This window comes from Panthera tigris, chromosome X, assembly GCF_018350195.1.
Source record: "Panthera tigris isolate Pti1 chromosome X, P.tigris_Pti1_mat1.1, whole genome shotgun sequence".
In the NCBI taxonomy this organism is placed as follows: Eukaryota; Metazoa; Chordata; class Mammalia; order Carnivora; family Felidae; genus Panthera; species Panthera tigris.
In genome coordinates this window covers 4,214,857-4,241,160 of record NC_056677.1, presented here as the reverse complement: position 1 = coordinate 4,241,160, position 26,304 = coordinate 4,214,857, and the positions used below count along the sequence as shown (strand labels likewise).

Below are 26,304 nucleotides of genomic sequence, written 5' to 3'. Positions count from 1 at the left end.
ACTTTGGTGAATTCATGAATCAATTCTAGCAGCTTTTGGTGGAATCTTTAGGGTTTTTCATATAGAAGATCATGTCATCTGCAAGAGTGAAAGTTTGACCTCCTCCTGGCCAATTTGGATGCCTTTTATTTCTTTGTGTTGTCTGATTGCAGAGGCTAAGACTTCCAATACTATGTTGAGTAACAGTGACAAGAGTGGACATCCCTGTCTTGTCCCTGATCTTTGGGGGAAAGCTCTCAGTTTTTCCACATTGAGGATGATATAATTGTTGGGTCTTTCATATATGGCTTTTATGATCTCAAGGTATGCTCCTTCTATCCCTACTTTCTTGAGGGTTTTTATCAAGAAAGGATGCTGTATTTTGTCAAATGCTTTCTCTGTGTCTATTGAGAGGATTATGTGGTTCTTGTGCTTTCTTTTATTTATGTGATGAATCACAGTAATTGTTTTGTGGATATTGAACCAGCCCTGCATCCCAGGTAGAAATCCCACTTGGTTGTGGTGCATAATTTTTTTAATGTATTGTTGGATCTGGTTGGCTAATATCTTGTTGAAGATTTTTGCATCCATGTTCATCAGGGAAATTGGTCTATAGTTCTCCTTTTTTAGTGGGGTCTCTGTCTGGTTTTCAAATCAAGGCAATACTGGCTTCATAGAAAGAGGTTGCTGCAAGTTTTCCTTCCATTTCTTTGTTTTGGAACAGCTTCAAAAGAATAGGTGTTAACTCTTCCTTAAATGTTTAGTAGAATTCCCCTGGAAAGCCGTCTGGCCCTGGACTCTTGTTTTTTGGCAGATTTTTGATTACTAATTCGATTTCCTTACTGGTTATGGGTCTGTTCAAATTTTCTATTACTTCCTGTTTCAGTTTTGGTAGTGTATATGTTTCTAGGAATTTGTCCATTTCTTCCAGATTGTCCATTTTATTGGCATATAATTGCTCATAATACTGTCTTCTTGTTTTTCTTTTGTGTTGGTTGTGATCTCTCCTACTTTCATTCTTGATTTGATTTATTTGGGTCTTTTCCTTTTTCTTTTTGATCAAACTGGCTAGTGGTTTATCAATTTTGTTAATTCTTTCAAAGAACCAGCTTCTGGTTTCATTGATCTGTTCTAGTGGTTTTGTTTTTTTTTTTTTTGTTTTGTTTTGTTTTGTTTTTTGTTTTTTGTTTTTTGGTTTTGGTTTTGATAGCATTAGTTTCTGCTCTAATGTTTTTATTTCCTGTCTTCTGCTGGTTTTGCATTTTATTTGCTGTTCTTTTTCCAGCTCCTTAAGGCATAAGGTTAGGTTGTGTATCTGAGATCTTCCTTCTTTAGGAAGGCCTGGATTGCTATATACTTTCCTCTTATGACCACCTTTACTGCATCCCAGAGGTTTGGGGTTGTGGTGTTAGCATTTTCATTGACTTCCATATACTTTTTAATTTCCTCTTTAACTTCTCGGTTTCCCATTCATTCTTTAGTAGGATGGAAAGTATTTGTTACCTTTCCAAATGTTTTCTTGTGGTTGATTTTGAGTTTCATAGCATTGTGGTCTGAAAATATGCACGGTATGATCTCGATCTTTTTGTACTTGCTGAGGGATGATTTGTGTCCCAGTGTGTGGTCTATTCTGGAGAACGTTCCATGTGCACTGGAGAAGAATGTATATTCTGCTGCTTTAGGATGAAATGTTCTGAATATATCTGTTAAGTCCACCTGGTCCTGTGTGTCATTCAAAGCCATTGATTCCTTATTGATTTTTTTATTAGATGATCTGTCCATTGCTGTGAGTGGGGTGTTGAAGTCTGCTACTTTATGTTTGTGATTAATTGATTTATATATTTGGGTGCCTCCACATTTGGTGCATAAATGTTTACAATTGTTAGGTCTTCTTGATGGATAGACCCCTTGATTATGATATAATGCCCTTCTGCATCTCTTGATATAGTCTTTATCTTAAAGTCTAGATTGTCTGATATAAGTATGGCTACTCCAGCTTTCTTTTTTTGACCATTAGCATGATAGATGGTTCTCCATCCCCTTTTTTTCAATCTGAAGGTGTCTTTAGGTCAAAAGAGGTTCTCTTGTAAACAGCACCTAAATGGATCTTGTTTGCTTATCCATTCTGTTACCCTATGTCTTTTGATTGGAGCATTGAGTCCATTGATGTTTAGAGTGAGTACTGAAAGATAATGAATTTATTGCCATTATGATGCTTGTAGAGTTGGAGTTTCTGGTGGTGTTCTCTGGTTCTTTCTAATCTTTGTTGCTTTTGGTATATATATTCATTCATCTTTTCTCCCCTCAGAGAGTCCCCCTTAAAGTTTCTTGCAGGAGTGGTTCAGTGGTCACAAACTTTAATTTTTGTTTGTCTGGGAAACCTTTTATATCTCCTTCTGTTTTGAATGACAGCCTTGCTGGATAAAGAATTCTTGGCTGCATATTTTTTCTGATTCAGCACACTGAATATATCCTGCCACTCCTTTCTGGCCTGCCAAGTTTCTGTGGATAGGTATGCTGTAAACCTGATATGTCTTCCCTTGTAGGTTAGGGACTTTTTTTTTCCCCTTTCTACTTTCATGATTCTCTCCTTGCCTGAGTATTTTTGTGAATTTGACTATGATATGCCTTGTTGAGGGTTGGTTTTTGTTGAATCTAATGGGGGTCCTCTGTTCTTCCTGGATTTTGATGTCTGTGTCTTTCCACAGGTTAGGAAAGTTTTCTGCTATGATTTTCTCACATAACCCTTCTACCCCTGTTTTTCTCTCTTCCTCTTCTGGGACCCCTGTGATTCTGATGTTGTTCCTTTTTAATGAGTCACTGATTTCTTAAATCATTTAAGAATCATTAATTCTTAAATCATGCTCTTTTGCCTTAATCTCCCTCTTTTTTTCTGCTTCATTATTCTCTATAAGTTTGTCCTCTATATTGCTGATTCTCTGTTCTGCCTCGTCCATCCTTGCCACCACTGCATCCATCTGTGATTGCAGCTCAGTTACAGCATTTTTAATTTCATCTGGCTATTTTTTAATTCTTTTATCTCTGCAGAAAGGGATTCTAATCTATTTTCGACTCCAACTAGTATTCTTATTATCATGATTCTGAATTCTGGTTCAGACATCTTGCTTGTATCTGTGTTGGTTAAGTCCCTGGTTGTCGTTTCTTCGTGCTCTTTCTTTTGGGGTAAATTCCTGCGTTGTGTCATTTTGAAGGGAGAAAAGGAATTAATGAGGTAGAATAATTGAAAATAAAAAAAGTTAAAATTAAAAAAATACTAAAATTAAATATTAAACACACAGACACAAATCAAATAAATGATGCTAGATCCTGTGTTTTGGTCTGGGTGTTGAAGGTGGTTTGACAGATTAGAACACAGAACACACCTGTGTTTTGGTCTGGGTGTTGAAGGTGGTTTGACAGATTAGAGAAAAAAAGGGGAGGGAAGAAAAATAGAAAGGAAATCGTTTGAGAATTTTAAAAATGTTAATTCAGTGAAGTAGACTAAAATGAGATGATGGGAGTAAAGTAGAATTTAAAAAAATATACACAATAGTAAAGAATATAGTAGAAAAAAATTAAAGAAAAACACTTTTAATAAAAATTAAAAATAAATATGAATTCTTTTTCTGTATTCACGAAAAAGAAAAGAAACGAAAAAGAGAACAAAAGAAAAAACGAAAAAAAGCAAATTGTTTGACAATTTGAAAAGGTGAATACACTGAAGTAGACTAAAGTAAAATGATGGAAGTAAAATAGAATTTGAAAAAATTTACACAAAAGTAAAAAATATAGTAATACAAATTAAAGAAAAATATTTTTAATAAAAATTGAAAATAAAAATTAATTTTTTCTCTTTCTGTATTCAAAAAAAAGAATAGAAGTATAAAAGAAAAAAAAAAGAAAGAAAATTGAATAGATGAACTGCTAACAGATTGAAGTAAGTCTGAAATTACTTCGTTTTCCCCTAGAGGTCTGTCTATGTACCGCTGCATTCTCCATAAACTAAGCCGGCAGTGAGACTTGTGGTCTTGAGAGCGAAGGTGGCCTAGTTGGGTGGGACTCAGTGTAACTGCTCTGTTCTCCACTAGATGGCACTGCTAGCCTACTGGGGTGGATTGTTGAGGCTCTCCTCAGTGCATCTGCACATGCACGAGAGTGGTGAAAATGGTGCCACCCAGCTACCTAGTCTGTTCTCCCGGGTCAGCAATCGTGCACTGTCCTCTGTCTTCAGCTTCCATCCACTGCCCGCTTTTGCACTCTCCGTGACCAGGCCCCAGGGAGTACCTCTCTCCTGAGTTTTGTCTCAGATGTGGTTGTTTTCCTGGCCCCTTACTTATGAAGGACTGCGGCTTTGACCCATTCCGCCCCTCTGCGGGAGGGTCTCACCAAGCACTGGCCGAATGAGCAATGGCTGAATGTCGGCTGCACCCAGGAACGCTTGCTGGACCCTGCTGCTGCCGGTGCCCCGAGACTACGGCCCAATGCCAGCCCACCCCACAAAAAGTTCCCGGGACGGTGTAGCAGCAGAGTTTCAGGGATTATGGAAAATCACAAGTCACATCTGGCACCAGGCTTCACCCTCAACAACCTTGCCCCAGCACCAGCTAATGTGGCCATTTTCTGGGGTCTGCTGGTTCCAGGTGGCGTCAACAGTCTCCACCAAATGTCCTTCTGGCAGTGGAACCGCTTTTCCCCGTGTGGCCCGAGAACCTCCCGGACCCTACTCTGTTCCTGGGGATTCGTCCTTCCCACCAGAGCACCACCAGGTATCGAGCTGCGGAGTTGCAGCCTTTGCACTCCCCTTGTTTACAGTCTTAATGGAATTTAAACCCTCTCCTCTCTCCTTTCTCCCTTTTTAGTTTAGTCCCTGTGGCTGTTTCCAATTTTCCACTTTCTCTCCAGCTGCTTTTGGGGAGGGGTGCTTTTCCCGTATTCTCTCCCCACCGCAGTCTCCATCCTCCATGCCCACAAAAGCGGCTCCCTACCTTCTGCGGCTTCTTGCTCCCCAAATTCACCTCTCTGCGCTGCGTACCTGCTGAATTCCGTGGTTCAGGTTGTGCAGATTGTTGTGTTGATCCTCCAATCAGTCTCTTCCACTTGAGTTTTGTTCTGCCTTTAAGATGTTTCTCTTGGGGTGCCTGGGTGGCTCAGTTGGTTGAGTGGCCAACTTCAGCTCAGGTCATGATCTCGCAGTCTGTGAGTATGAGCCCCACACCGGGCTCTGTGCTGACAGCTCAGAGCCTGGAGCCTGCTTCAGATTCTGTGTCTCCCTCTCTTTCTTCCCCTTCCCTGCTTGCCCTGTGTGTCTCTCTTTCTCAAAAATAAATGAACATTTAAAAAATTGGGAGAAAAAAGAGACTGTGGATGGCTTTGAGTAGTATGGTTTAAAAAAAAAAGAAATTTTTCTTGCCTGTCATGCAGGTTAGTATCTTGTTTGTGACTGCCTAAATCGGCTGCTTAGATAACCTGCCATTGCCCATTATTTTCACCACGTATTTCATACATTTTAAAGAATCATTTAAAATAGGAAAAAGGAGTGGCAAAAATATTCCATTTATACCATCTTCTGAGAAGAGAGGAATTTGAGACTGTGATAAACATAAACAAAGGACATCTATTTGAAAGCAAAAAGATGTTCATCACCCAGAAACATAAAGTGTCTGTGTGCCCTGGATGTACCTAAATGTCACATTTATGCTAATGAGACCCATTATATTTTATTTTTACTTGGAGGCAAAAACTGAAGTTTAAGTAGCTGCCAAGTTGTTGAGCTTGAAGGTGATGCTTTGTGTTTCCAGGGACATAATTGCTGTTGCACTGTGTGTACTTGTCTACTCACCTGATGCTCAAGTTCAAAATAAAGGCCATGGAAAGAACATGAAACTTGATCTCAGGAAAATTAGCTCTCCTGCTCACTAGCTGACAAATTGTGTGTGCCTCTCTGGATCCTGGTCTCAGGTCCTCAGTCTGGAAAGTAAGGGAGCTGGAGTTAGATCCTAAGAGTACTTCCCATTTCAAAATTCCCTGGCATTACTTATCCATAGGAGGACATAAAAGAATGCCAGAAATAGGAAGCAAGATACAATAGGCCGAGTCTGTTTGTTGCCAAGCAGGTGTCTCTGGGTTTGTGAACACAGAGAAGAGGGCAGCAAAGAAATGGTTCCATGACAGGCACCTGGGTGGCTCAGTTGGTTAAGTGTCCAACTCCAGCTCAGGTCATGTTCTCATGGTTTGTGGTTCGAGTCCCGCATCGGACTCTGTGCTGACAGCTCAGAGCCTGGAGCCTGCTTCCGATTCTGTGTCTCCCTCTCTCTCTGCCCCTCCCCCACTTACAATCTGTCTCTGTCTCTCTCAAAAATAAACATTAAAGATATTTCAAAAAAAAAAGAAATGGTTCCATGAGAATTGAAACAAAGGAAATCCAGAGTCCTTCCAAGAACCTCGGAAAGCTGCATTCATCAGGACACATGCACTTTTTTACATTCATAAAGACTCCATTTGAAGTAGAACTTGAAAACTGAGGGGAAAAAAGCCACGTTGAGTGATGTCAACCATCTGAATATTGTCAGTCTGATATGTAAAAACAAGTGTGATCAAATTTGTGTTGCTCCTCCCACCCCAAGACCTATTATATCCTTGTATGAAATGAGAAGAATATGAAATCGTTTCTCTAATTAGGCCAGTTCATCTCAACAACCAACCAACATGTGCTGTGTGAGTCAACGCTCACAGAATTAGCAGTCTCGTAGGAGAAACGGACCCAAAAGCAAAAATATTAAAAGCATGTAAGGGACCCATATGTAATTGTAAGGCAATTACAATGGAGGTGATTAGCATATTGTATTTGTTTCATATTTCACACTTTTAGAAACAAACAGAAATAACAAATTTCTCACTGGTAATCTTAGCTATAGATATCTCTGCTGTCCTGACCAAAGCCATGGAAAACAACAAAGAGAAGGACAGTGTTAAAGTTCAGTTTCATGTTTGATGAAGTGAAGAAACACGCAAGTGATGAACCACGATGTATGAAGAAAGTCTCCTAATTTAAGTAAAACTTGGACAGTGTCAAGGGGGATGCCAGAGGAGGGGAGACACCTCCAATATGTTCTTCAGGGTGGGTGGCAAACCCCAAAAGGCAAAACTTTGTTGGAAAAAAGCAAGTCAGGGAAGCTGAGGCAGGATGCAGAAAAGAAGCAGGGGGCACACGATTAGTCAAGGAATTGTGTGGTCGCCAGGTGGTTACAAGCGTGACGTGACAGAACAGAGTTTAAAGATGGTAGCAACTCTGCTCTGCTGATCATGCTGAGAAAAATGGGTGAGGTTTTCACGACTCACTCCCACAAAAATGACAGATGTTGAGATGAGGAGGCCCCCTACCAACTGTGAGTAAGGCTACATTATAATGCACAGTACTGATGGGCAAACATGCTTGGAGGCCATAAAAACAGGCATAGAGTGTCTGAGTTGTATATAATGGTACTCTGAAACACAATGGGAAAATACTATAGAAAAAAAATTAAAATATGGAAAAGGAGATTTGACAAGAAATGGCAAGGAGGGTCACATAACCAGGGAGGAATCTAAAACCTTCCATGCACCTGTTGGCGTTTTATAAGGAATTATCAGTTTCAGAGAGACAGGTAGCTTTCTTTTTAAAAAATGCGGGGGCACCAGGTGGCTCAGTTGGTGAAGCATCCGATTTCTGTTCAGGTCATGATCTCGCAGTTTGTGAGTTTGAGCTCTGCATCAGGCTCTGTGCGGACAGCTCAGAGCCTGGAAAGTGCTTTGGATTCTATGTCACCCTCTCCCTGCCCTCCCTCCCTCCCTCCCTCCCTCCCTCCCTCTCTCTCTCTCAAAAATAAATAAACATTTAAAAATGTGTAACATGAAAATCAAAAATAAGGCGTTCATTTACATGTGGAGCAAGAACAGAGACTGGACAGGCAATTTTCCAAAAGAAAAACATGACCGCACAATGGCAAATAATCCTAACGGATACAGCAAAGCTGACATTTCAACAGAGATTGTGATCATCACAAAGAAGCCATCTGAGTGAACTCAGAACATGGGCCAAATATGAGAGGATGGGCACAGAACCAATCCAGGAATATAAAGTCTTTGCAGAAATTTTTAAGAAAAGCGTTAAGAAGTCTTAAGCCCAGGGCACCTGGCTGGCTCAGTTGGTAGAGCATGCAAGTCTTGATCTTGGGGTCACGAGTTTCAGCCCCACATTAGGTGTAGAGTTACATTAAAAAAAGAGAATTAAATAATTAAGTAAAGCATTTAAAACTATGAAAGATATCAGAAGAGCTTTTGAGTTCAACTGTATAGCTAGAAGAAGGAGAGAAGACCTCACTTAGTGTTCTATGGAATAGTCTAGCTAAAAAATATGAGGTCTTCACAGGTACTTCTCAGGGTTGACTGAAAACTATGCTCTAAATCTTTCTCCCACAGAGCCCAGGTAGTTACAGTTCTCATGAATTCTTTGTGGCTGCCACTGTCCTTTCTGTCTGCCAATGTTCCTCTCACTTTCTTTTACCCAAAGCCACACTATAGTGTAAACAGTCATTTCTGTTTGCCAATTTAATGATAGTCCTGGAGAGAAGGATATATATTATTTTGTTGTTTAAGAGCTTGAGAAATCATCAGTAAGAGGAAATATATAGGCTATAATAAACTTGGGAAGTAAAAAGAAATGTCTCCATCCTATGGCATCTAACTACTTCTCCTTTACTCTGGAGTACTTCACATCTATCCACCTTCTCCAGACATTTGTCTCTTTAGGCAAACTTAACACTGTCTTTAATCCTTTTATGAAGTACAGATGGAGGAGTTTAAGAAACAAATACCTGTTTTTTACTGACTTGTTCCCTCAAAAAGGCCACCAAATCCTCAATAAATCCCTTATTGAGGAGATAAGATAATCACCAAATAGGTAGGAATTAGCTCTGCTCAAGGAACTGCTTGTACTCAAGTGATGGACATTTTGGGGGAACCCTCACAGCTTCTTGACAACAAGCTTAGTAGTTGCCCTCTGCAACACCAAATTTCCCTTGGATCCTTGCTTCTAAAATTATGTGATGGCTGTGGTCTTTTCACAACTCACCACAATTAACTGCAATAACAAATTAGTCTTAACTTTAAATATTTCCTCCCATAATTCGTTTTTATTTTTATTTTTCTCTGTTTTCCATAATTATATTCCATAAGTGTTTCACATCCTCTTCCTTGTCTGATATTTTGACTACTAACCTCCTCAAATCAAACAAAACCAAACAAGCAGTTATTTGCAGAAAACCCCAGCATGGGATGATTGTGGCTGGCCAAACCAGCCAAAAGATGAAGAGAGCTACCAATAATTATGGTCTTTCATAATATCAGGGTGTTCCACAGACAGAACTTTAAATTCTAACTGTTTTGTCACCTAAGCAATGATAAGAACCATTGACTAATTCTTTCATAGCAAGACAGAATATATCTTGGACTTTTATATTGCTTCCTCTGCTCTGTCCTTGAGAATAACTTGCACACAGGTAATTGTGAAACTCACATTTAGAAGAACATTAAAATCTCAAGACGGTGAGGAGATTAGAAGGGGAAACCAGTTGTGGAGAAAGGTGTTCTAACTTTCAAATTTTGCTTCTCAAATTCATGAAAGAGGTCACCAGTTGTGTGGACTGATTATCACTGGCAATGTTGAGAAGTCATTTATAAGGAGCAGAGATTTCCATCCAGGAAATTGGAAGTGACCAAATGTTCTGATTTTTAAAAAACCAAGAAGAAGATGAATTGCACAAATGTGTGAGCAAGAAATGTGGGGTGTTTGACAATGTCAAATGCCATGAGGAGGTCTAGCAGGGATAGCGGAAGACACTGGATTTGATGATTAGAACTCACATGAGATCACCAACAAAGCAGTTTAGCTCTGAGAGAACATGAGCTTAATGTCATCCCTAAGGATAATTTGGAAATGGACTATTTTAAAGGCTGGTTGGTGAGCACTTAAATTAGAAAGTGGAGGTCACCATGAGTCAGGGTGGGCTCATTATGAACAAATCATGCCAGACTAAAATCATTTCACTGGATTGATAAATTCGAGAAATGTGGTAGGCTTGAAGGATAGTATCTTCATTTGAGCAAAATTTTGACAAAGTTTTTTAATCATAGCTTTGAGAACTGGATGAAAATACAAATAAGATCAGGTTAAACTTTTGAAATTAAAGATTAAGGGAGGGATGTCCAACTGGAGGATTGTTTCTCTTGGTCTCTCTCTCTCTCGTTTGCTCATTGGTCCTCTCCCATGGACATTTTAGTTAATGACTTGGATGAAGAAATGGATAGTCTGCTGATCAGGGTTACAAAGTAGGGGAAGCTGGGATGATTAGCTAATGGATTGAGTGATACACTTGAGACCAAAATAAGCCAGGGCTATTGCTGTGCTGGATTGATGAAATGAATCTAACGAGATGGAGACTGATATCAGCAAAATACGCGGTCAGATATGCCAGCCTCTCAAGTAACAACTTGAGGAGATAAGACTCAATAAATGTATAATAAAAATAACCAGACATTTTAATTGACTGTCAGGGCAATATGAGTCTTCGGTGTAATCCATCTAACAACAACAACAAGAAAAATTTCTCTAACTTCACACAATTACAATATAAATTATCTGTTGAACATGATGAAAGGAACCCTCACTTTAGGTGATTGCATTTGTTAGGATAATACAAAGCATGGTAACTTCTTAAAAATATTCCTTGATATTTACTTATGCACCTTTCCAATTAACAACAAAATTTGATAAACCATGTAACTTTTGGACAGGAAAAATTAATTTATTGGGTGTGTCATTAGAAACTCTACTGAGCAGATAACACCCACAGAGTTGTGCGGTTTTGTCCTAAGCACCCAATAATATGCTTCCAGAGACAGACATCTGTGGTAGTGAGGAACCAAAAAGTAGACACATGAATGAGTGGAAGAAAGATGAAAGAAAGCAAGCAAGAAAGCAAGAAAGAAAAGACACGAGGACCTAGTGGAGTTAGGGAGGGGAATGAGAATGAAAGAGGGATAGGGTAGGGAGACAGACCCTATGAACCATTGAACCATCTTTTTTTTTTTTTTTTTCCAATTCATATTAGTTAACATATAGTGTAGTATTGGTTTCAGGAGTAGAGCCCAGTGATTCAACACTTACATATAATACCCAGTGCTCATCCCAACAAGTGCCTTCTTATGCCCATCACCCGTTTAGTCCATGCCCATATCCAACACCCCTCCAGCAATCCTCAGTTTGTTCTCTGTATTTAAGAGTCTCTTATGGTTTGCCTCCCTCTCTGTTTTTATCTTATTTTCCCTTTGCTTCCCCTATGTTCACCTGTTGTGTTTCTTAAATTCCACATATGAGTAAAATCATATGTTTGTCTTTCTCTGACTGACTTATTTCACTTAGCATAATGCACTCTAGTTCCATCCACATTTTGCAAATGTCAGGATTTCATTCTTCTTGACCTCCAAGTAATATTCCATTGTGTATATACACACATCATATCTTATTATCTATTCATTGGTCAGTGAGTATTTGAGCTCTTTCCACAATTTGGCTATTGTCCGTAACATTGCTATAAACATTGGGGTGCACATGCCCCTTCAAATTGTCATTTTTTTGGTGTGTCTTTTGGATAGATACCTAGTAGTGCAATTCCTGGGTCAAAAGATCTATTTTTGTTTTTTTGAGGAATGTCCATACTGTTCTCCAGAGTGGCTTCACCAGTTTGCATTCCCACCAACAGTGCAAGAGTGTTCCCCATTTCTGCATATCCTTGCCAACATCTGTTGTTTCCCGAGTTGTTGATTTTAGCCATTCTGACAGGTGTGAAGAGATATCTCATTGTGGTTTTGATTTGTAATTCCCTGATGATGAGTGATGTTGGCATCTTTATGTGTCTGTTGGCCATCTGGATGTCTTCTTGGGGAAATCGTCTATTTGTGTCTTCTGCCTATTTCTTCACTGGATTATTTGTTTGTTAGGTGTTGAGTTTGATAAGTTCTTTATAGATTTTAAATACTAACGCTTTATCAGATATGTCATTTGCATATATCTTCTCCCCTTCCATTCTTGATGATTCACATACTTGGGTGACTTTTCTATATTCTGTATGCAGACTTGTGAGTACAGTTAATGATGCCTCACATGCTGTAGCTAGAGTACTTTATCTCAGACAGAACCTTCCTCATTGCACACTGTGCTTTCCCTTTGTGGCATTTAACACAACAGTAAGTAACCATGTGAGTATTTATCCCTTTTCCCCTCTAGACACTAAGGTAGGTCCATGGGAACATACACTGTCGTTCTCTTTCGTCACTGTATTCTTAACACGTAGTATATAGGCATACATAAGCATGTGCTTAGCACTCTATAAACATATTTGAATTAATTTTCGAACATTGCTCTATAATTCAGTAACTTTAATTTTTAAACAGAAAATATAATGGAAAGAAAAATACATTTCATGTTAACGTGTGAATGTACAGGCAACAAAGGAAAAATACATTCTCTCAAGGTAATACATGGAATGTTTATGAAAATTGAATGCTTAGTTCATAAAGCAGGTAGTCAGTAAATCTCATGAGGCTTGTATCATATGAGTCACATTCTCTCTCCATAATGCATTCAGTTAGAAATGAAGAGTAAAGAGTTAAGGAGAAAACCTCCATATTTTAGATTTTTAAAGCACATGTTTTAAAAAATTCATGGGTCAAAAAGAGATCATAATGGAACAGAAGATATAGATAAACAACAATAATACTATATACTTTAAAAAGGGGAGATACTATAGAGTAGTATCTAAAGGGAAATTTAAAATCTTAAGTGTTGATGTTAGCAGAGACAAGAAGATGGACACCAATGAGTTGAACATGTAGCAATAGGGCATTAGAAAAAGAACAACACATTAAACTTCGCCAAAGTAGAAAGAATAAAATAGTAAGACTGGAAAACCTCTGGCAAGATTGATTAGGAAGGACATAAACAGAATATGAGAAAGAAATATACTATTAGAATAAAAAAAGAAAAAGGATAGAAACTGCCAAGATCAAGAAAATAATAAAACGATAGTGTTAATTTCACACCAATTAAAAAATGTAAATTTTCAAAATCCTAGAAAGTTATAACTGACTCAAGAAGAAACATAAATTGTATTTATTTATTTATTTTTCAAAATTTTTTTTTCAATGTTTCACTTATTTTTGAGAAAGAGAGAGAGAGAGACAGAACATGAGCTGGGGAGGGCAGAGAAAGAAGGAGACACAGAATCCAAAGCAGCCTTCATGCTCTGAGTTGTCAGCACATAGCCCGATGCGCAGCTCAGACTTGTGAACCACGAGATCATGACCTGAGCTGAAGTTGGATGCTCAACCAACTGAGCCACCCAGGCACCCCAATTTATTTATTTATTTATTTATTTATTTATTTATTTATTTATTTTTAAAGTGTATTTATTTAAGCAATCTCTACACCTGACATGGGGCTCCAACTCATGACCCCAAGATCAAGAGCCATACACTCTACCAACTCAGCCAGGGGCCCCAAGAAACAGATAAATTTTTAAAACTGAGCAGCGCCTGGGTGCCTCTGTCGGTTAAGCGTGGACTTCGGCTCAGGTCATGATCTTGCCCTGTGTGCTGACAGTTCAGAGCTTAGAGCCTGCTTCATATTCTGTGTCTCCCTCTCTCTCTGCTCCTCTGCCACTCACACTCTATCTCTGTCTCTGTCTCTCTGTCTCTCTCAAAACAATAAATATTAAAAAAAAAAATTTAAAAACTGAAAGACCTGTAACCACATGATTTTATACGTTGATTCTAGCAAGCTATCAACAAATAATTCCAAACCAATACAACTCTTCCAAAAACCAGAAAAATAAAAAACTTCTCTCAACTCATTTTATGAGGCTACCTAACTTTAATAACCAGGTTATCCAAGGAGAATAAATTTTATCAAATCTAAGAACAAACATCTTAAAATAATAATAAAATAATCTAGCAATGTATAAAGAATAATAATTACATAGAATAATTGGGGTTATCTGAGAAATACAATGCTGAATTAATATTAGAAAGATCAATCTATTAATCACCAGATAAAAACCTATATAATCATTTTGATAGATTAAGAAAAAACAGTTGATAAAGTCAATATTCCTGACTTTTTCTTTTTCAAAGACGTCCTTACCAATTAGGGATAGAAAGCAACTTTCCTACCCTGATAAACATCATTTAAAACAAAACCAACTTGAAATATAATTAATAGTGAAAAGGTAAATGTATTTTTGTTTAAGATCAGGAATAAGAATGCTTTTTATTACCACCTCCTTTCAGCTTTTTTATTAGAGGTACTAAAGTCCAGCTCAATAAAATAAGAAAAAAATGAAAATCTTTGAAGTTTATAAAGGAAGGAGTTGTTATCCTTCAGAGCTTATTCATTTTCTACCTAGAAAACTTCAAACCTCAAAGAATAGTTAGATAAATTGTTCAAACCAATGAGGTTTTACCAAGGTTGCAGGATACAACGTAAATATTCACCATCACTTATTTATCAGTATAATGGCAATAATTAGAACATACATTTTTAGAAAATACCTTTCACAAAGGCACACAAATACAAGGAATTAGTAATGGATAGAATAAAACTGGTGCAAAGACTTTTATAAGGAAATTGTAAACATACATTGAAAAATAATAAGATAAAAATAAATGATGCATTAAATATAACTGATGCCAATGTTAGAGAGTGCCTTTCACCCTAAGGCCATTGGTCAGGACCAGTCAAAACTGCCTGGACCTTTAGTTAGTCTTGATCGGTCTGTAACTCCCGGTTTGCATCAGGAACCAGGAAATGCTATGATCTGTCTCTACTAGAGATATCAAAGCAGGAGACTTGATGCTCTGCTTCATATTCCAGTAAAACGGTTCATAGAATATGTGCATTTGAAAACACATGTTAAAAAGGGATGCCTGTCTGGCTCAGTTGGTTAAGTGTCCAGCTCTTGGTCTGGGCTCAGGTCCTGATTTCACAGATCCTGAGATCAAGCCCCCGCATCAGGCTCTGCGCTGCCAGCCTGGAACTTGCTTAGGATTCTTTCCCTCTCTCTCTCTCTCTCTCTCTCTCTCTCTGCCCTTCCCCTTTCCGCATGCGCGCGCTTTCTCTCTCAAAATAAATAAATAAACTTTAAAATGCATGTGAAACAATTATATTCTGGCTTCTCATGCAGGATCCAGCTATACAATCAATTTATTTTAATTTATTTTATTTTTTTGAGAGAGCAAGCGAGCGAGCACAAGCACGGAAGGGCAGAGGGAGAAGGAGAGAAAGAATCTTAAGCAGTCTCCACGTCCAGCTTGGAACCCGAGTGAGGCTCAGTCTCACAACCATGAGATCGCAATCATGACTTGAGTCAAAATCAAGAGTTGGACACTTAGCCAATTGAGCCACCTAGGTGCCCCAGTACACAATCAAGTTTTTAAGCAAAGAAGTATCTCATCCATGATGAATTTGGTGACACTATTTTTTATTAATGTATATTCCCCCTGGTATTCCATTCCTTAAATATGCCTTTTGCGCCTATAACATGACTCCCATTATAGTTGTATGCCTCTGTCTATTTCCAAAGTGGTAGCAGCTTACTTCATGTTTATTTTTTATCTACAGGGATTTGGGGGAACAAACTTACCCAACATCTAGAACACTACAATTGGGGAGGGAGGGAGACAAACCGTAAGAAACTCTTGAATACAAAGAATAATCTGAGGGTTGATGGGGGATGGGGGAGGGGGGAAAGTGGGTGATGGGCACTGAGGAGGGCATTTGTTGGGATGGGCACTGGGTGTTGTATGTGAGCAGTGAACCACGGGAATCTACCCCCAAAAACCAAGAGCGCACTTTACACACCGTATGTTAGTCAACTTGACTATAAATTATATTAAAAAGGAAAAGAACTAAGCAAAATAAAAGAAGGTACTTCCTACTGACCCTACATTGTGTTTATGTTGAAATATTTTAATTATAGTATATTGATTTGTTCTATCAAATGCTTACTGATTTAGCTGCAAGGAGACATAATTTGGAAGATAACATGCATACAATGCACTGTCAGATAACATGACACAAATTATTATAACATTATATTTTATACATTATTACATTATTTAACACTAAATATTCGATGATAGAATATTAATCTAGAAGCAAATCACAGCCATGATTCTGGAGGTTTTATGTCTTATCTAATGATTGCTTATCTTCTGCTTGTTCCATCATATGTGACCATGAACGTGTCTGTTTTGAGCTTCTCCAGATCTTTAACAAGCAGTCCTATTTAGCATTGTTCTGAGGTCTAAGCCTGGACATCTAAAGTTCAGAGTTCATGAGGTTGGTGAATGGACTTGGTAATGCAAAGTGCACACAGTTCTCTCAAGAGACAGGAAACCAAGATTGTGAAATACAGTTCACATTTTCTTCTGTATTAAAATTCTTACCTTATGCTCCTGGTGACTTCTTAGTACTGTCATGACTGATCATCACAATCCATAAAAATATTCTTTGGCTAATATGGTCCAGAATTGATTCTGGAAAGGTTTTTTTTTCTTCTTCTTCTTTTGGTTTGTTATATCTTCTTTGGTTGTTGTTATTGTTGTTGTTTTAATCTAAGAGAATCATGTCATGTGATTTAATGTAAGAGAATTATTGTCATTCATAATCTGTCTTTGTTTAAACATCCTTACGAACATCGGACCTACATTGAGTCAATTAATGCTGTTTTCTCATCTGTTAATGGTGATTTAAATCTGGACTATGATAAAAATTTATTAAAAATAAGTTAAGACTAAAATTAAACTAGTGGCTATTTTATTTATTCCAAAATGTTAATGACACAGGGAAAAACAAATCCACGTTTCCGTTGTTGATTCATGTTCTTCTGTCTTTTCTTTCAGAAAGAACTTTGCATGGTGTTGCCCCTGAAGATGGAATTCAGCATCAGAACCAGCTTGGTCTCCCTCAAAGAAACCATTGACGTGCAAAAGACCTCTAGGATGTAGCATTTCATCATATACCAGGGCTGCAGTGCACTCTGCAGAATTGGGACTTGAAAAATGAAGAAGGTAGATGGAGGTTATAGTCAATTTCTGTCGCACTAAAAGTTTCCTGATCCCACGGCCGTGGGGTTTGTTGGAATGTGCCATGTCCTTGAAGCACTGGTCACCAGGCTTGTGGGGCTGGAGCACATGGAGAACTCATTTTGCTACGACAGGAGGTTGCCAGGCCCTGGAACCCAAACAGGCGTCCAGAAGTACTTTGACATCTTTCTCCCACATCCATGGTCACCATATTGCAAAATGGTGGTCCCACATTCATATTCCCCTCCTGGATCCCATGATGTTTTCATCATGCTGACGTTCTTTGCCATGCTGCAGCTTTTCATGGCCTGGGACGATGAGGGCCTCAGCATTGTAGCATCAGCTAGTAGAGACTCTTTCTCCCTGCCTTTGGTTTATCAAATGACTGACTCAGGATCAGCGGCACATGGACCCCCAAGCAAAGGTCTCAGGTGGCGATCCCTGGAATGTTCTTGTTTCGATGGTCCTGAGAGTTTGCAATTAGGTTTATATACCTTGCCTTAATGACTGAAGTGTCCAAAATCATAAATTCAAACCGTAATGGAAGAAAATAATAATTTATCTCATGACTGCAGTAAACATCGTCCGATGTCTCAGATTTATCCCACTGATTATTCTTTAAACCAGAAAAGATATGTATCAACATAGAAATGGTCTTTTTTATGGGGATCCAATTCCATGACTGTATGTACCATTGATTCTTGGTCACTGATGCCACTTTCCTATTCGTGGGACAAGGATGTTTTCCACCAAGCTCTCCCCTATAAGCTAATGGCAGCCGATGCCTGAGCATCTGCATCTGGAAGTCTTGATATGAAAGTTTCTACCCCTCTTAGATGAGAGGTGGCCTGTGGTCCCCACAATGGGATCCAATTCTTTCTGCCCATTCATGGAGTGACTTGGAGAACAGAAAGCTGGTTTGCTGAAGGACCACTCAGTAGAGAGGTAAGGAACTCATTTGGTTAAATGTAAGCTTAACTATGTCAAATATAGAAAAGCATGTGGGAAGATTTCTTTTACAGAGCACATTTCTGTTGCCTAGGATATGAATCCTTAAAGTCTTTCTAAGTAGTGATTGGAATTTACAAACAGAATCTTCCCTATGTTGCATGGTTCCATGTTTGAAATGCCTTTTGACTCAGTAATTATTTTGTTTGTATTCCATGCTCAGACAATCAGAGGGGATGCTTTTCACCTTGATATTTTGGCTCCTAGTATGGTAGGTAGGTACATGAGAAGCTTTCATTTTCATCCCAGGGATGTAATGTAGGGTGGAAATCTCTAAATAAGCAGTGGTAGGATGTCCCTTTGTTGCCACATTCTTCTTTTAATGAAACCCGGATTCAGAATTCTATGAGGAAGTAGCTGAGAGAATGATGTTTAACCTTCTTTCAAAAGGACTATTCTCAAGTCTCCTTGAGGGTATTTATGCCCAGGATTATACCAGGAGCTGCTGTGCACAGCTTCAGAGGCTTCAATTGTAGCCTACATAAATGGATTCACCAAGCCATGCCATTAACTTGGACCACCATCGTGTCAGTGATGTGACCTTGACCCTTGTAGGGGACGAATCTAGAAGTTTCTCTGACATGTATTGACCCCGTTCATCCTAAAAGTTTTCTCTCTTTTCCTCTAGTCTAACTTTATGGCTAAAAAGTTTGGCTTGTTAACTTAGCGTCTAAATTAGATCTTAAAAAATCTGAGATTGGAGCCACACGGCGAGTGCTGGTTATTTCCTTCTTGGAAAAGACGAATAATTGTTCTCGTGGGCAAATTCATTTTATTTGTATTTATTTATTTTTTTAATAGGAAGTCGTTTTTTATTTTTATTTTTTAGCATTTATTCTTGAGAGAGAGAGACACAGAGATACAGCGCGAGTAGGGGAGGGGCGGAGAGAGAGGGCGACACAGAATCTGAAGCAGGCTCCAGGCTCTGAGCTGTCAGCACAGACAGCTGACATGGGGCTCGAACCCACGAACTGTGAGATCATGACCTGAGCCCGCATCAGACACTGAACCAACTGAGCCACCCAGGCACCCCGGGCAATTTCATTTTAGAAGACGCATGCAAAGAGGCCCAACACATGTGGCCAAATGGAAGTCCAGTCTATTCGGCATGCCACCATATCCCCCCCCAGATGTATCATTTCTTCTCTGAAGTTTGTTGGAGGCCAGTGTCTGTCCATCTTTTGGCCCACTTCCCACCAATAGCGGTCCTCAAAATTATTTTTTCTGCCAAAAGGGAATATGCATTTCCAGAGGTCTTTTGCACCTACCTTCATGCATTTTACACTATTTCACAACACAGCGTAATTATTGTATAAACTTTTGGTTTTAAATGGCATCATACCTTGCAACACCTCATTTCAGAAAATGGCAGCTCCATTGCTATGTTAAGTCACAAATCTATTGATAAGAGCTACAGGTATTTAGAAGAGAACTTTAAAATGACATATATTTTTTTTCACTCAGATTTGCTTAAACAGAAGAGAGTACTCTGTGTTTAGAGGCACGATTACCCTTCAATGTTATCAGACACAATAGATTGTGTCCCACAGTTGCACTAGGATTTAGAGGCTAATGAGCTTTTGCAAAGAGATCTATTCTAAAGAGCAGGTGAAGCTGGACTTCACTGCTAGGATGGACCTCCCACGGGGATGTTTCTTCATACCCTCCTTGGTGGCGGTGACCAAGAGAGTGTCAGCCGTGATGCAGCTGCTGAGAGACAATGACACGTGTGGGCTTGGCGGATATGGATCACCAGGCTGTCCTGCTGTCTGCAGACAATGAGATGCAATGCACACATCCATTTCAAGACCAGATGTCTTTGGGGGAAATTTGTGTGAGCAGCATGGTTTATAATCCTACATCTCACCCTTTGCGTGCTGTTCCGGCCATTCATACCGGCTCTGCTCACCTGGACTCCAAGGCCTTCTCGTCACAGATGCTTTAGGAACACAGCTGTCTATTGGAGCCCCACAGTGGGTTTAAGAAAGACAGTCAGTATATTTGGGGGAGTTGCTCATCTCAGTAAATCCTGGCCATGAGTCAACGACGTTGGCCAACACTGTGATATGTGAGCAGAATTTTGGTGACGACGAAGGGTAGTCTATTGGACATACAAGGCCTAAAAGAGACGGAATCTGATCACCACTTACCCTCCACACCTTAGACACAGCCCCATATTAAGCCAGCCAGCCCCAGACTTAAGGGTTGACGGATAAATCAATCTTCTTTCCACAGAGGATGGGTTGGAAGCACCATTGATCTCAAGATCATAGACTCCAAGCTATGGTCAGGAGATTCACACCTGCCTGCCTCTGAATGTTAAAACCACGTTTGAAGCTCCACATTGGAGCTCTGTTGTGGAGGAGTGAGAGAAGTCAGCTCCTCATACGTGTGGGGATCTTCATGGTGAGGTTTCTCCTTCACGCTCTGCTCCCGTATGGTCACATGGGACATCCAGGTGAAACTCATGCTTCCAACATCAGTGAAGCCTCTCTCTTATTTTGTCTCCTACAGAAGCCAAATTTCAGACTGGATTATTGAATCAATGCCCATATCCTGGGTTTTGGCGAAAAACTGCAGTCTTGGCTTTCTGTGGGGTCAGTCTTGGTTGGCCTCCAGTGATCCATTTAGCAATACGTAACTAACATACTGTTGAACCTACTAGATGGGTAACGCAGGGACAATTTGTTTTTCCTCTCTATTTCTTGGTTTCTTCATCCTTTTTTTTTTTTCTAAAAGTTTATTTATTTATTTTGAGGGAGGGGAGGGGCAGAGAGAGAGGGAGGGAGAGAATCCCGCATAGAGCCCAGTGTGGGCTTCAACTCATGAACCATGAGATCATGAGCTGAGCCAAAACCAAGAGTCAGACCAACTGAGCCACCCAGGCGCTCCCAGTTTCCTCATCTTTCAAACCGAGATAATAATGGCTACCTCAGGGACTGTGGATGGTCCCTTCCAGAAAGTCTGGAATCCCCCAAATATATAAAGTGAGATTTTCCCAGGGAACTCAGAAGAAGGACCCTCTGCCTAAGAGTTTGCATGCCACTTGTCTTGAAACTAGAGCTTTTCCTTGGTTCCAGGGTAAAGCAACCCAGACCTCAAAGGACCCCACCCAGAATGCAGAGTTTATTCATCCACGGATGTCAGGTGAGAACACATGCAGAATTACAATGATCTCAGGCCATGGTAACATCTTCACAAACACCTGGAGATCCTCCTGATACTCCCCAGTATAGGGAAATAGCTATTCTCTGTAAGTGTGAGAGTTCTGGGAAGCACAGTTCTCGTAACCTGTCATTGAACTTGGATAGTTCTTACCCCTTACTGTACATCAGCATGACACGGACAGATTTTCTCAACATTCTTATCTTGAGGCTGTACCCCTGGTTAGTAACAACAGTGTTTCTGGGGTGGGACGGCGGCAGCAGTATTTGTAAAGATTCCTGGGTGATTCCGCTGTGCAGTGCAGGCTGAGACCATGGACTAGGGCTGTCCACGTCCCTTCCTTCCTGGGAGATGAGCCCATCTGGTCATCACAACTGCATCTCTCAAAGCCTGGGTCCCTAGCGCCCAGGCTCCTGACCCAGCCTCTAACTGCTCTTCTCCTTCTGGGACATGTGTACCACAGTGAACAAACACCTCCACTTTCTCAACCCTTCTTCTATTCTTGGTTTTTCCCTGGGGCCACCACTGCCCTACAGTGCTCCCCCGGGGACAGCCATTGATGTGTACCTTGAGCCCTTTAGGGGAGTAGCACTCATCAAATTCTTGGTCTTCTCACTTCAAGATCTGTTGTTCATTCCTCTCCAGCCACCTCCACAGCCACGCCTTGCGTCTCGTCTGTATGCCATACTAACACCTGCCTGAAATCCCCACTGCACTGAGTCCTCTCTCCGACTTACACTTTCTGTACAATTCCCTTTGGATGAACCCCTCTCTTGGGAAAGCTTTCCTCTTTGTCTTTCTTGGCCTCACATGTCCCCTGTCTTGTGTATCTTCTTCATCCTCTGGCTGATCTTCAGCTGTGTCCTTTGGGGCTCCTCCCCTTGTGTCTCCCCATTAAAGGTTGTTCTCATTTTCAACCCTTATTTTGGGCAGCTCCATCCAATCCATCCTTCAAAGACATCATTAAGTGGTCCTCATGCTATACATGCTCATAGCACCTGATGCCATGGTGAGACCCATCACAGAGCTTTCACATTGTGTATTTACTTCTGGTTCTTCCCACCTAAATTGGGTTCTCTAGAGAAACAGAACCAATAGGATATCCCTAGAGATAGATAGAGAGATAGAGATAGAGATAGAGATAGAGATAGAGATAGAGATAGAGATAGAGATAGAGGTAGAGATAGAGATAGAGATAGAGATAGACTTAGAGATAGAGATAGACTTAGAGATAGAGATAGATACAGATAGATATAGACATAGATATAGACACAGATATAGATATATACATACATAGGTATATATACCTATCCATCTATAGATCTATTTATTTATAGAAAGAGAGATCTCTGTAAATAGATACATAGGTATATCCAATAGATCTTTATCTATACAATAGATAATTATAATTCTATTAGGTATATCTATTTATCATCTATCTAGACACATCTGTCTCTGTCTCTGTAAATAGCTGTATTGTTATCTCTGTCTCTCTTTCTCTCACTATTGAATTATTTTAAGGAATTGGCTCAAGTGATTGTACAGGCTGGCAAGCCCCCAAATCTGCAGGGCCGACCAGAAGGCTGGAAATTCAGCAGGGATTCTATGTTGCAGTCTTGAAAAGGAATTGCTTCTTCTTTGGGAAACTTCAGTCTTTGCTCCTGAGTCCTTCAAATGATTAAATAAGACCCATCCCCAACCCCCAACCACTCCCCATCCATCCACATTATGGAGGGTAATCTGTTTTACTCAGTCTACCAACTTAAATGTACTCACATCTAAAACATATGTTCACAACAACATGAAGACGAGTGTTTAGCCAAACAACTGGGCATCATAGCCTAGTCCAACATAAATTTCCTCACACCACCTATCTCAAATATGGAATGGATGTGGTACCTGGCCCTGTGTAAGTAATTCTTTTGTGTATAACTCCTTTATAACATTAAAAATAGCAGTGATCGGTATAGGTATTGAGTTTATACTCTGTACATAGACTATCTATACAGACTATGGACATCTGCTAAAAAATGGTTTCTTAGCTTTTGCTCACAATATTCTGTTTAATCTTCACCCCTAACTTGGACGTAAGTAGTTCAGTTCTGTATGATATGGCTGGACTCAAAAAGCTTGATTTGTAAACCAAATGGATGTAATCAATGAGATACAAGACTAGGGTTTAAATCTAGGTCTCCTGGCTTCTAATCTTATCTTCCAAATTCTAACACCTTCCTCTCTTCCCGTATTTATATTGGTATTAGGTTATGATCGTGTGCTCAGATGTAAGAGAAATGTATCTTTTCTGTGTCTCTTGAACCATTTCTCTAAATGAGTATTTATGAACAATCTTTCTCCTCTCAAGCATGTAAAAAAAAATTCCAAGGGTTGCATTAAGCCTGTTATAACCCAGAGCCTCTCTCTTGACCCCAGCTGCCTCTTGTTTTAAAACAATACTTGGAAGAAAATAAATTGTTAGCTCTCGTGGCAGAGCCTTTATGCCAGGCTTTAGGGGATCATTACCATAATATTATGCGTCAGGAAGCAATTTTCCAAATGACACTTCAGTGACCCCAAAGAGCCTTAAATCAAAAAGAGAGCCTTGGATTCTATTTAGTGCAAAAACGGTCATTGACTTCTGTTTTTTAAAATAATCAAGCAGATATCACACAGAGGACAAAGTTATTGAGCTTTCCATTCTTTGGACCGTTGTCTGGGTCCAAGTAGACATGATCATTTTGTTGGTCGAGGTGCTAAATTTGGGTTGTATTAGGAAGGGATGGGGGGAAAGACTTAGAAATGTGTCATCCTCTGGCATGGTAGTCGAGAATTCTTAACTGGAATATTCATAAAACTGGAAGATAAATGTCTAGGGAGAATGGACCATGTCTTTTTCAATGTTTTATGCCCGTCTGCTTGATCTGTGCCTCGTTCCAAACAGCAAGGAGCCCAAGACCCAGTTCTCAAACTGAGTTATCAAACTTCCCCAAAGTAGAGACTGAGGTCTTTCAGTAACAATTTGGTTTTCCTCTTTATCCAATAGCTTCGTTCTCCCAAATGCACATAAAATGGGCTTTTCTCATGCCGTTTCCAATACACTTTCCAGAAAATAAGATGTACGTGAATGCCATGTCAATTGAAAGAGCTTTTGACTAGGAGTATTATGGTCACTAGAGAATAATCACTTGCTATGTATATTATGCAAAAGACTTTGTCTAAAGCACTCTTGTTTGTAAATAAAGCCCTTCAATGCCTATAATATAGGTGTAGGTCCACCATTCACTTCCTAGAATACAGTTCTTGATAAAGTACCAGAATAGGCACGCTAACGTGAGCCACTTGTTTATTTAACGTGAGCGTGGTTGGAACAATTGTGTTTGTAGGAAAATGGGACAGATGATGAACCTTGGCAAAGAGTCCCCAAACATTCAGTTCCTCCTTCACGTAGAGTCAAGTTTTCCGGAGACTGAAGTGATGGCGGTCAAACCTGCTTCTTTCCTTGGAACAGCCCACAAAACATAGGACAGAAAGGGATTGAAACCATCAACCCAAATGACTACCCTGGAGGAACACTGGTGTGCACATTACGTAGGACTTACGGCCGTCATCCTTGTCGCTGTGGGGTGGAGAAACCTAGCTAGAAATGCACTGATAAACAGCCAGCACTTCAAGAAAAAATTCCAAATAGAAACTAACTCAGTAAAACAGAAGGGCTCTGGGCACAGATCAGCTGGAGAAAGAGTAGAAGGTGTCAAGATCAGAACCCAGCCAGTCCAGATGGGACATGGCTCCCTGTATACCTTGCCCAAGCATTGCTCAGCGGGCATGCGAGACTTCAAGGTGTCTCCTTTGTAACCCACTGCGTTACAGAAAGTCATAGTTCTCTTTATAGACCATCGGCTGCATCGTCACCAAAAAAAGTCCTTTTACCTTCTTCCAAAAGTAGCAAGTCCCAACAGCTTCTCCAAGGAGTGTTGTGTTCTGAGGATCTGATTCCTGGTGGTCAATTCAACTCGTTACAAGAAAACAGAGGATGAAAGGAGCTCCACAGATGAAGCAAAGAGATGTCTTGAAAAATCGACTCCATCAGCGTTGAGGAGAGTAGGCCAGCATAGAAACTAACGATGGCGTTGCCAGGAACCACTTGTCAGTTAGGTCCTGAGAACCCCATGTGTGTTTGGGTGTCAAAACACAAAACAAATGAAAACAAAGAAACAGAAACCAAACGCAAACTTAGTCAGGAGAGAGTTTTATTCCAAACGATTATTGGAAGTGTGGGGAAAGCCACTAGGGACATAGGGTCCATGGAGCTTGAGAGAATGCTCTGTCTACAAGGTCAGCAAGGACAGTTAGGCAAAAGGGGATTTAAAAAGATTTTTAATGTTTATTTTTGAGAGAGAGAGAGAGAGACAGAAACAGAGAGAGACAGAGCTTGGGGAAGGGCCAGAGAGAGAGGGAGACACAGAATCCGAAGCAGGCTCCAGGCTCCGAGCTGTCAGCACAGAGCCCGATGCGGGGCTGGAACCCACGAACCGTGAAATCATGACCTGAGCCGAAGTCAGACACTCAACCGACTGAGCCACCCAGGTGACCCAAAAGGGGATTTTCTCTTGTAGAGAAGAGTAGTCATGACTGTCATAACCCACAACTCTAGAAGGATCTGGGCATGGGAAATGTAATGAAAGGTGGCACAATCCAATGGTAGACCAGAACTTGGTTTCCCCCTGAGCCAGCCTGTCCTGAGGAGAAGCTGTTCTGTCTCAGGCTGAGCGTACCAAATAAAAACAATCTCAGTAGAAAATTCAGGGCCTTGGGAGAAGGAGAGAAGCTGAACTAAAGTTTGCTTAACAAAGATTTTTGTTGCAGTGGATGAGCGGGAACAAGCCATTCAGTGAACCATTGAGGAGGCAAAGAATGGGAATCTGAAGAGTGTGTGTCTGGCTCGTCTAGGTGAACAAGCAGGCGTCTGTGAACTTA

General features: G+C 40.1%; 1 protein-coding gene across 1 annotated transcript in view; it reads left to right on the top strand.

Moving 5' to 3' along the window:
- Nucleotides 1–25,246, top strand: part of LOC102958111 (pseudouridine 5'-phosphatase) — a 173,396-nt gene extending 148,150 nt beyond the window's left edge. Inside the window, exons 4-5 of the transcript XR_006213349.1 lie at nucleotides 16,975–18,102; nucleotides 24,711–25,246. The gene's annotated coding sequence lies outside the window, so the exon portion shown is untranslated. The remainder of the gene's footprint in view (nucleotides 1–16,974; nucleotides 18,103–24,710) is intronic.
- The last annotated feature ends 1,058 nt before the right edge of the window (nucleotides 25,247–26,304 follow it).